We start from the raw sequence: 11,846 nt of genomic DNA on the forward strand, positions 1-11,846 counted from the left end.
ATCAAATTTCAAGACCCCCTAGCTCCCTTTAATATCAAGGTATAATTTTCAATCTCGGACCCTAAGTAGGGGTCTATGGTCAAAACAAGGCTGCTGAAGATAATTTTTATAGGCCAATTAGGGGGGTCACAATGGGCCCCTAAAGGTATATTGCGAAGATGAGAGGAGAGAGCTTTAGAAGCGAAACTTTGGTAGGCTTCACGTATCACCGTAGACTGGAAGGTAGGCCACCAGACAAGCAAGTTCGCTGCAGGAGGGAGGGGTCCTGGGTTCGAATCCCAGGAACGGACAAACTTTCAAAAAATTTTCTTTTTTTGTTTTTTTTAAATTATATTACTTTTTTATGTGTTTTTCGATATTCTGGAGGGTCCTGCATTGTAGGAGATAATTTTTTTTATGGGGAAAAAACTGGAAAAATCGAGGAGAATTATTTTATTTGCTCTTTTTCGACTTCTTTTGTAACATTTTGGATATTCCAGCATGCATTGGGTGTTTTCTGTGTGTGAAGTCCAGCAAAGAAAGCGTAATGGAATAATAAAAGAAAAGAATAAAAAAATAAAATGGCTCGAGAAAGGTTCAAATTTCGAGACCCCCTAGCTCCCTTTAATAACAAGGTATAATTTTCAAACTCGGACCCTAAGTAGGGGTCTATGGTCCAAACAAGGCTGCTGAAGATAATTTTTATAGGCCAATTAGGGGGGTCTCAGTGGGCCCTTAGAAGTATATTGCGAAAATGAGAGGACAGAGCTTTTGAAGCGAAACAGTGGTAGACTTTACGTATCACCGTGGACTGGAAGGTAGGCCACCAGACAAGCAAGTTCGCTGCAGGAGGGAGGGGTACTGGGTTCGAATCCCAGGGGTTTTCAAATTTTCAAAAAATATTTTTTTTTTGTTTATTTTAAATTATATTATTTTTTTATGTGGGTTTCGATATTCTGGAGGTTTCTGCATGTAGAAAAAAAATTTTTTATTGGGAAAGTGGGAAAAAACTGGAAAAATCAAGGAAAATCAGTTTATTTGCTCTTTTTCGACTTCTATTGTAACATTTTGGATATTCTAGCATGCATGGGATGTTTTCTGTGCGTGAAGTCCAGCAAAGAAAGCGTAATGGAATAATAAAAAAAAAGAATAAAAAAATAACATGGCTCGAGAAAGGTCCAAATTTCAAGACCCCCTAGCTCCCTTTTATATCAAGGTATAAATTTCAAACTCGGACTAAATTTCAAAGTAGGGGTCTATAGTCTAAACAAGGCTGCAGAAGATAATTTTTATAGGCCAATTAGGGGGGTCACAGTTTGTCCCTAAAGGTATATTGCGAAGATCAGAGAAGAGAGCTTTAGAAGCGAAACTGTGGTAGGCTTCACGTATCACCGTGGACTGGAAGGTAGGCCACCAGACAAGCAAGTTCGCTGCAGGAGGGAGGGGTTTTGGGTTCGAATCCCAGGGACGGTCAAATTTTCGAAAAAAAAATTTTTTCTTTGTTTGTTTTAGATTATATAACTTTTTTAGGTGTTTTTCGATATTCTGGAGGTTCCAGCATGTAGGAAAATTTTTTTTTATTGCGAAAGTGAGAAAAAACTGGAAAAATCCAGGAAAATCAGTTTATTTGCTCTTTTTCGACTTCTATTGTAACATTTTGGATATTCTAGCATGCGCGGGCTGTTTTCTGCGTGTGAAATCCAGCAAAGAAAGCGTAATGGAATAATAAAAAAAAAAGAATAAAAAAATAAAATGGCTCGAGAAAGGTTCAAATTTCAAGACCCCCTAGCTCCCTTTAATATCAAGGTATAATTTTCAAACTCGGACCCTAAGTAGGGGTCTATGGTCCAAACAAGGCTGCTGAAGATAATTTTTGTAGGTCATTTAGGGGGGTCACAGTGGGCCCCTAAAGGTATATTGCGAAGATGAGAGGAGAGAGCTTTAGAAGCGAAACTGTGGTAGGCTTCACGTATCACCGTGGACTGGAAGATAGGCCACCAGACAAGCAAGTTCGCTGCAGGAGGGTGGGGTCCTGGGTTCAAATCCCAGGAACGGGCAAAATTTCAAAAAAAAATTTATTTTTTTTTGTTTTTTTTAAAATTATATTACTTTTTTATGTGTTTTTCGATATTCTGGGGGGTCCTGCATTGTAGGAGATAATTTTTTTTATTTGGAAAAAACTGGAAAAATCGAGGAAAATTATTTTATTTGCTCTTTTTCGACTTCTTTTGTAACATTTTGGATATTCCAGCATGCATTGGGTGTTTTCTGTGTGTGAAGTCCAGCAAAGAAAGCGTAATGGAATAATAAAAGAAAAGAATAAAAAAATAAAATGGCTCGAGAAAGGTTCAAATTTCGAGACCCCCTAGCTCCCTTTAATAACAAGGTATAATTTTCAAACTCGGACCCTAAGTAGGGGTCTATGGTCCAAACAAGGCTGCTGAAGATAATTTTTATAGGCCAATTAGGGGGGCCTCAGTGGGCCCTTAGAAGTATATTGCGAAAATGAGAGGACAGAGCTTTTGAAGCGAAACAGTGGTAGGCTTTACGTATCACCGTGGACTGGAAGGTAGGCCACCAGACAAGCAAGTTCGCTGCAGGAGGGAGGGGTACTGGGTTCGAATCCCAGGGGTTTTCAAATTTTCAAAAAATATTTTTTTTTTGTTTATTTTAAATTATATTATTTTTTTATGTGGCTTTCGATATTCTGGAGGTTTCTGCATGTAGAAAAAAAATTTTTTATTGGGAAAGTGGGAAAAAACTGGAAAAATCAAGGAAAATCAGTTTATTTGCTCTTTTTCGACTTCTATTGTAACATTTTCGATATTCTAGCATGCATGGGATGTTTTCTGTGCGTGAAGTCCAGCAAAGAAAGCGTAATGGAATAATAAAAAAAAAAGAATAAAAAAATAACATGGCTCGAGAAAGGTCCAAATTTCAAGACCCCCTAGCTCCCTTTTATATCAAGGTATAAATTTCAAACTCGGACCCTATGTAGGGGTCTATAGTCTAAACAAGGCTGCAGAAGATAATTTTTATAGACCAATTAGGGGGGTCACAGTTTGTCCCTAAAGGTATATTGCGAAGATGAGAGGAGAGAGCTTTAGAAGCGAAACTGTGGTAGGCTTCACGTATCACCGTGGACTGGAAGGTAGGCCACCAGACAAGCAAGTTCGCTGCAGGAAGGAGGGGTTTTGGGTTCGAATCCCAGGGACGGTCAAATTTTCGAAAAAAAAATTTTTTTTTGTTTGTTTTAGATTATATAACTTTTTTAGGTGTTTTTCGATATTCTGGAGGTTCCAGCATGTAGGAAAATTTTTTTTTATTGCGAAAGTGAGAAAAAACTGGAAAAATCCCGGAAAATCAGTTTATTTGCTCTTTTTCGTCTTCTATTGTAACATTTTGGATATTCTAGCATGCGCGGGCTGTTTTCTGCGTGTGAAATCCAGCAAAGAAAGCGTAATGGAATAATAAAAAAAAAGAATAAAAAAATAAAATGGCTCGAGAAAGGTTCAAATTTCAAGACCCCCTAGCTCGCTTTAATATCAAGGTATAATTTTCAAACTCGGACCCTAAGTAGGGGTCTATGGTCCAAACAAGGCTGCCGAAGATAATTTTTATAGGCCAATTAGGGGGGTCTCAGTGGGCCCTTAGAAGTATATTGCGAAGATGAGAGGACAGAGCTTTTGAAGCGAAACAGTGGTAGGCTTCGCGTATCACCGTGGACTGGAAGGTTGGCCGCCAGACATGCAAGTTCGTTGCAGGAGGGAGGGGTCCTGGGTTCGAATCCCAGGGACAGTCAAATTTTCAAAAAAATATTTTTTTTTTGTTTATTTTAAATTATATTATTTTTTTATGTGGGTTTCGATATTCTGGAGGTTTCTGCATGTAGAAAAAAAAATTTTTATTGGGAAAATGCGAAAAACTGGAAAAATCCATAAAAATCAGGTTATTTGCTCTTTTTCGACTTCTTTTGTAACATTTTGGATATTCTAGCACTCATGGGCCGTTTTCTGTGTGTGAAGTCCAGCAAAGAAAGCACAAATAAAATGGCTCGAGAAAGGTTCAAAGTTCAAGACCCCCTAGCTCCCTTAAATATCAAGGTATAATTTTCAAACTCGGACCCTAAGTAGGGGTCTATGGTCCAAACAAGGCTGCTGAAGATAATTTTTATAGGCCAATTAGGGGGGTCACAGTGGGCCCCTAAAGGTATATTGCGAAGATGAGAGGAGAGAGCTTTAGAAGCGAAACTGTGGTAGGATTCACGTATCACCGTGGACTGGAAGGTAGGCCACCAGACAAGCAAGTTCGCTGCAGGAGGGAGGGGTCCTGGGTTCGAATCCCACGGACGGTCAAATTTTCAAAAAAAATTTTTTTTGTTTGTTTTAAATTATATTACTTTTTTATGTGTTTTTCGATATTCTGGAGGTTCCTGCATGTAGGAAAAAATTTTTTTTATTGCGAAAGTGGGAAAAAACTGGAAAAATCCAGGAAAATCAGTTTATTTGCTCTTTTTTGACTTCTATTGTAACATTTTGGATATTCTAGCATGCGTGGGCTGTTTTCTGCGTGTGAAATCCAGCAAAGAAAGCGTAATGGAATAATAAAAAAAAAAGAATAAAAAAATAAAATGGCTCGAGAAAGGGACAAATTTCAAGACCCCCTAGCTCCCTTTAATATCAAGGTATAATTTTCAAACTCGGACTATAAGTAGGGGTCTATGGTCCAAACAAGGCTGCTGAAGATAATTTTTATAGGCCAATTAGGGGGGTCACAGTGGGCCCCTAAAGGTATATTGCGAAGATGAGAGGAGAGAGCTTTAGAAGCGAAACTGTGGTAGGCTTCACGTATCAGTGTGGAGTGGAAGGTTGGCCACCAGACAAGCAAGTTCGCTGCAGGAGGGAGGGGTCCTGGGTTCGAATCCCAGGGACGGTCAAATTCTCAAAAAAAAATTTTTTTTGTTGTTTGTTTTAAATTATATTACTTTTTTATGTGTTTTTCGATATTCTGGAGGTTCCTGCATGTAGGAAAAATTTTTTTTATTGCGAAAGTGGGAAAAAACTGGAAAAATCCAGGAAAATCAGTTTATTTGCTCTTTTTCGACTTCTATTGTAACATTTTGGATATTCTAGCATGCGTGGGCTGTTTTCTGCGTGTGAAATCCAGCAAAGAAAGCGTAATGGAATAATAAAAAAAAAAGAATAAAAAAATAAAATGGCTCGAGAAAGGGTCAAATTTCAAGACCCCCCTAGCTCCCTTTAATATCAAGGTATAATTTTCAAACTCGGACCCTAAGTAGGGGTCTATGGTCCAAGCAAGACTGCTGAAGATAATTTTTATAGACCAATTAGGGGGGTCTCAGTGGGCCCTTAGAAGTATATTGCGAGGATGAGAGGACAGAGCTTTTGAAGCGAAACAGTGCTAGGCTTCACGTATCACCGTGGACTGGAAGGTAGGCCACCAGACAAGCAAGTTCGCTGCAGGAGGGAGGGGTCCTGGGTTCGAATCCCAGGGACGGTCAAATTTTCAAAAAAATATATTTTTTTTTGTTTATTTTAAATTATATTACTTTTTTATGTGTTTTTCGATATTCTGGAGGTTCCTGCATGTAGGAAAAAATTTTTTTTATTGCGAAAGTGGGAAAAAACTGGAAAAATCCAGAAAAATCAGTTTATTTGCTCTTTTTCGACTTCTATTGTAACATTTTGGATATTCTAGCATGCGTGGGCTGTTTTCTGCGTGTGAAATCCAGCAAAGAAAGCGTAATGGTATAATAAAAAAAAAAGAATAAAAAAATAAAATGGCTCGAGAAAGGGTCAAATTTCAAGACCCCATAGCTCCCTTTAATATCAAGGTATAATGTTCAAACTCGGACCCTAAGTAGGGGTCTATGGTCCAAGCAATACTGCTGAAGATAATTTTTATAGGCCAATTAGGGGGTCTCAGTGGGCCCTTAGAAGTATATTGCGAAGATGAGAGGACAGAGCTTTTGAAGCGAAACAGTGGTAGGCTTCACGTATCACCGTGGACTGGAAGGTAGGCCACCAGACCAGCAATTTCGCTGCAGGAGGGAGGGGTCCTGGGTTCGAATCCCAGGGGTGGTCAAATTCTCAAAAAAATAATTTTTTTTTGTTTATTTTAAATTATATTATTTTTTTATGTGGGTTTCGATATTCTGGAGGTTCCTGCATGTAGAAAATTTTTTTTTTATTGGGAAAATGCGAAAAACTGGAAAAATCCATAAAAATCAGGTTATTTGCTCTTTTTCGACTTCTATTGTAACATTTTGGATATTCTAGCACTCATGGGCCGTTTTCTGTGTGTGAAGTCCAGCAAAGAAAGCGTAATGGAATAATAAAAAAAAGAATAAACAAATAAAATGGCTCGAGAAAGGTTCAAAGTTCAAGACCCCCTAGCTCCCTTTAATATCAAGGTATAAATTTCAAACTCGGACCCTAAGTAGAGGTCTATAGTCTAAACAAGGCTGCTGAAGATAATTTTTATAGGCCAATTAGGGGGGCCACAGTTTGTCCCTAAACGTATATTGCGAAGATGAGAGGAGAGAGCTTTTGAAGCGAAACTGTGGTAGGCTTCACGTATCACCGTGGACTGGAAGGTAGGCCACCAGACAAGCAAGTTCGCTACAGGAGGGAGGAGTCCTGGGTTCGAATCCCAGGGACTTACAAATTTTTATAAAATTTACTCTTTTTTTTGTTTATTTTAAATTATATTATTTTTTTATGTGTTTTTTGATATTCTGGAGGTTCCTGCGTGTAGGAAAATTTTTTTTTTATTGGGAAAGTGGGAAAAAACTAGAAAAATCCAGGAAAATCAGTTTATTTGCTCTTTTTCGACTTCTATTGTAACATTTTTAATATTCTAGCATGCATGGCATGTTTTCTGTGTGTGAAGTCCAGCAAAGAAAGCGTAATGGAATAATAAAAAAAAGAATAAAAAAATAACATGGCTCGAGAAAGGTTCAAAGTTCAAAACCCCTTAGCTCCCTTTTATATCAAGGTATAAATTTCAAACTCAGACCCTAAGTAGGGGTCTATAGTCTAAAAAAGGCTGCAGAAGATAATTTTTATAGGCCAATTAGGGGGGTCATAGTTTGTCCCTTAAGGTATATTGCGAAGATGAGAGGAGAGAGCTTTAGAAGCGAAACTGTGGTAGGCTTCACGTATCATTGTGGACTGGAAGGTTGGCCACCAGGCAAGCAAGTTCGCTGCAGGAGGGAGGGGTCTTGGGTTCGAATCCCAGGGACGGTCAAATTTTCGAAATTTTTTTTTTTGTTGTTGGTTTAAATTATATTACTTTTTTAGGTGTTTTTCGATATTCTGGAGGTTCCTGCATGTAGGAAATTTTTTTTTTTATTGCGAAAGTGGGAAAAAACTGGAAAAATCCAGGAAAATCAGTTTATTTGCTCTTTTTCGACTTCTATTGTAACATTTTGGATATTCTAGCATGCGTAGGCTGTTTTCTGCGTGTGAAATCCAGCAAAGAAAGCGCAATGGAATAATAAAAAAAAGAATAAAAAAATAAAATGGCTCGAGAAAGGTTCAAATTTCAAGACCCCCTAGCTCCCTTTAATAACAAGGTATAAATTCAAACTCGGACCCTAAGTAGGGGTCTATGGTCCAAACAAGGCTGCTGAAGATCCAAACAAGGCTGCTGAAGATAATTTTTATAGGCCAATTAGGGGGGTCACATTGGGCCCCTAAAGGTATATTGCGAAGATGAGAGCAGAGAGCTTTACAAGCGAAACTGTGGAAGGCTTCACGTATCACCGTGGACTGGAAGGTAGGCCACCAGACAAGCAAGTTCGCTACAGGAGGGAGGTGTCCTGGGTTCGAATCCCAGGGACGGATAAACTTTCAAAAAATTTTCTTTTTTTGTTGTTTATTTTAAATTATATTATATTTTTTTATGTGTTTTTCGATATTCTGGAGGGTCCTGCATTGTAGGAAATTATTTTTTTAATTGGGAAAAAACTGGAAAAATCGAGGAAAATTATCTTATTTGCTCTTTTTCGACTTGTTTTGTAACATTTTGGATATTCTAGCATGCGTGGGCTGTTTTCTGTGTGTGAAATCCAGCAAAGAAAGCGCAATGGAATAATAAAAAAAAAAAGAATAAAAAAATAAAATGGCTCGAGAAAGGTTCAAATTTCAAGTCCCCCTAGCTCCCTTTAATAACAAGGTATAAATTCAAACTCGGACCTTAAGTAGGGGTCTATGGTCCAAACAAGGCTGCTGAAGATAATTTTTATAGGCCAATTAGGGGGGTCACAATGGGCCCCTAAAGGTATATTGCGAAGATGAGAGGAGAGAGCTTTAGAAGCGAAACTGTGGTAGGCTTCACGTATCACCGTGGACTGGAAGGTAGGCCACCAGACAAGCAAGTTCGCTGCAGGAGGGAGGGGTCCTGGGTTCGAATCCCAGGGACGGACAAACTTTCAAAAAATTTTCTTTTTTTGTTGTTTATTTTAAATTATATTATATTTTCTTATGTGTTTTTCGATATTCTGGAGGGTCCTGCATTGTAGGAAATTATTTTTTTAATTGGGAAAAAACTGGAAAAATCGAGGAAAATTATCTTATTTGCTCTTTTTCGACTTGTTTTGTAACATTTTGGATATTCCAGCATGCATTGGGTGTTTTCTGTGTGTGAAGTCCAGCAAAGAAAGCGTAATGGAATAATAAAAAAAAAGAAAAGAAAAAGAAAATGGCTCGAGAAAGGTTCAAATTTCAAGACCCCCTAGCTCCCTTTAATATCAAGGTGTAATTTTCAAATTCGGACCCTAAGTAGGCGTCTATGGTCCAAACAAGGCTGCAGAAGAGAATTTTTATAGGCCAATTAGGGGGGTCACAGTTTGTCCCTAAAGGTATATTGCGAAGATGAGAGGAGAGAGCTTTAGAAGCGAAACTGTGGTAGGCTTCACGTATCATTGTGGACTGGAAGGTTGGCCACCAGGCAAGCAAGTTCGCTGCAGGAGGGAGGGGTCTTGGGTTCGAATCCCAGGGACGGTCAAATTTTCGAAATTTTTTTTTTTGTTGTTGGTTTAAATTATATTACTTTTTTAGGTGTTTTTCGATATTCTGGAGGTTCCTGCATGTAGGAAAAATTTTTTTTTATTGCGAAAGTGGGAAAAAACTGGAAAAATCCAGGAAAATCAGTTTATTTGCTCTTTTTCGACTTCTATTGTAACATTTTGGATATTCTAGCATGCGTAGGCTGTTTTCTGCGTGTGAAATCCAGCAAAGAAAGCGCAATGGAATAATAAAAAAAAGAATAAAAAAATAAAATGGCTCGAGAAAGGTTCAAATTTCAAGACCCCCTAGCTCCCTTTAATAACAAGGTATAAATTCAAACTCGGACCCTAAGTAGGGGTCTATGGTCCAAACAAGGCTGCTGAAGATAATTTTTATAGGCCAATTAGGGGGGTCACATTGGGCCCCTAAAGGTATATTGCGAAGATGAGAGCAGAGAGCTTTACAAGCGAAACTGTGGTAGGCTTCACGTATCACCGTGGACTGGAAGGTAGGCCACCAGACAAGCAAGTTCGCTGCAGGAGGGAGGTGTCCTGGGTTCGAATCCCAGGGACGGATAAACTTTCAAAAAATTTTCTTTTTTTGTTGTTTATTTTAAATTATATTATATTTTTTTATGTGTTTTTCGATATTCTGGAGGGTCCTGCATTGTAGGAAATTATTTTTTTAATTGGGAAAAAACTGGAAAAATCGAGGAAAATTATCTTATTTGCTCTTTTTCGACTTGTTTTGTAACATTTTGGATATTCTAGCATGCGTGGGCTGTTTTCTGCGTGTGAAATCCAGCAAAGAAAGCGCAATGGAATAATAAAAAAAAAAGAATAAAAAAATAAAATGGCTCGAGAAAGGTTCAAATTTCAAGTCCCCCTAGCTCCCTTTAATAACAAGGTATAAATTCAAACTCGGACCCTAAGTAGGGGTCTATGGTCCAAACAAGGCTGCTGAAGATAATTTTTATAGGCCAATTAGGGGGGTCACAATGGGCCCCTAAAGGTATATTGCGAAGATGAGAGGAGAGAGCTTTAGAAGCGAAACTGTGGTAGGCTTCTCGTATCACCGTGGACTGGAAGGTAGGCCACCAGACAAGCAAGTTCGCTGCAGGAGGGAGGGGTCCTGGGTTCGAATCCCAGGGACGGACAAACTTTCAAAAAATTTTCTTTTTTTGTTGTTTATTTTAAATTATATTATATTTTTTTATGTGTTTTTCGATATTCTGGAGGGTCCTGCATTGTAGGAAATTATTTTTTTAATTGGGAAAAAACTGGAAAAATCGAGGAAAATTATCTTATTTGCTCTTTTTCGACTTGTTTTGTAACATTTTGGATATTCCAGCATGCATTGGGTGTTTTCTGTGTGTGAAGTCCAGCAAAGAAAGCGTAATGGAATAATAAAAAAAAAGAAAAAAAAAAGAAAATGGCTCGAGAAAGGTTCAAATTTCAAGACCCCCTAGCTCCCTTTAATATCAAGGTGTAATTTTCAAATGCGGACCCTAAGTAGGCGTCTATGGTCCAAACAAGGCTGCAGAAGAGAATTTTTATAGGCCAATTAGGGCTGTCGCAGTTGGCCCGTAAAGGTATATTGCGAAGATGAGAGGAGAGAGCTTTTGAAGCGAAACTGTGGTAGGCTTCACGTATCACCGGGGACTGGAAGGTAGGCCACCATACAAGCAAGTTCGATTTATTTAAAATTCAATTTATTTAAATACTACTTTTAATCAAGGGACTAGAATTAAAAGAATGTGTAGTAATATTTATTTATCCAAAATAAATAAATAAACTCTTCCAAAATTTGACTAAAAACCACAGATTTCCATCCAATGTAATTAAATTATAGATAAAAATAATTGTATGTTATCAACTTATTGTATATAAAAATAATTGTATGTATTGTATGTTATCAATTAATTGTATGTTATAATTATTAATAAGTTTCTTTATTAACTACATTTATATTATTAAATTTATCTCAAATCTAAATTGGGCAAATCCATTTGAGAAAAAGGTTCTAACATTTAGTAAAGCATTTTTTCTAATACTTTTTTTTTCAATTAATGTTGATAATTTCTATAAGAGTCATCAAAATTAAAATGTTATAATTAAAATATTTTATTTTCATTATTTGTAAACTTCGAGTATGATATTGTCCTTGTGCAAATCTAGTCTCAGGCCAATACAATATGGTTCTAATCAAATTTGGTTTGAATCCTGCCAGCAAGGATTTGAACCACTCTCTGTCATTATTTGTAATATCCGACATCATCCAAACAATCAAATGTCAGTCTTCAAGCATGATTTTATAAATTTTTTTTTTTATCATTTCTTGACGTCACATGTCGACCAGAATATTCAACAACCTCCTCGAAATTGTTTGTGCAATTCAAAAATTTGACTATGTGACATGCAATTATCTCCAGACTTGCTTTAATATTTTAAAACATGCAGTTGAATTTATTTACAAAATTCAACAAGGAATTCCAAATTAATGTGCTACTATCATTCCCGTGGCAGAATTGCGTCGACATTGTCGCAGAACGTTACAGAGTTTTTGCAGAAAGATTTTTAATTTAGGAAGTAAACATTTTGGTTTTCCTTTCTACATAATTTCTCGAAAAATGTTTTTTCTTTTCTGCTGATTTTTTTTTTTAAAGATGTCTTTTTTGCGCATCAGAGAGGAAAGAAATAATCATGATTTTCTATTCTCATTTGAGATTTTAAAAATAAATCTGTAGTGACTGGCTTCAGCTAGAATTTCAAAATAATAATCTAAAATAAAAAAATCAGAAATTGCGAAAGTGTATAAGATAGTTCGCTCTAGAAA

The sequence above is a fragment of the Parasteatoda tepidariorum genome, chromosome 2, assembly GCF_982258835.1.
Source record: "Parasteatoda tepidariorum strain Cologne lab strain chromosome 2, Ptep-v5.0, whole genome shotgun sequence".
Classification (NCBI taxonomy): Eukaryota; Metazoa; Arthropoda; class Arachnida; order Araneae; family Theridiidae; genus Parasteatoda; species Parasteatoda tepidariorum.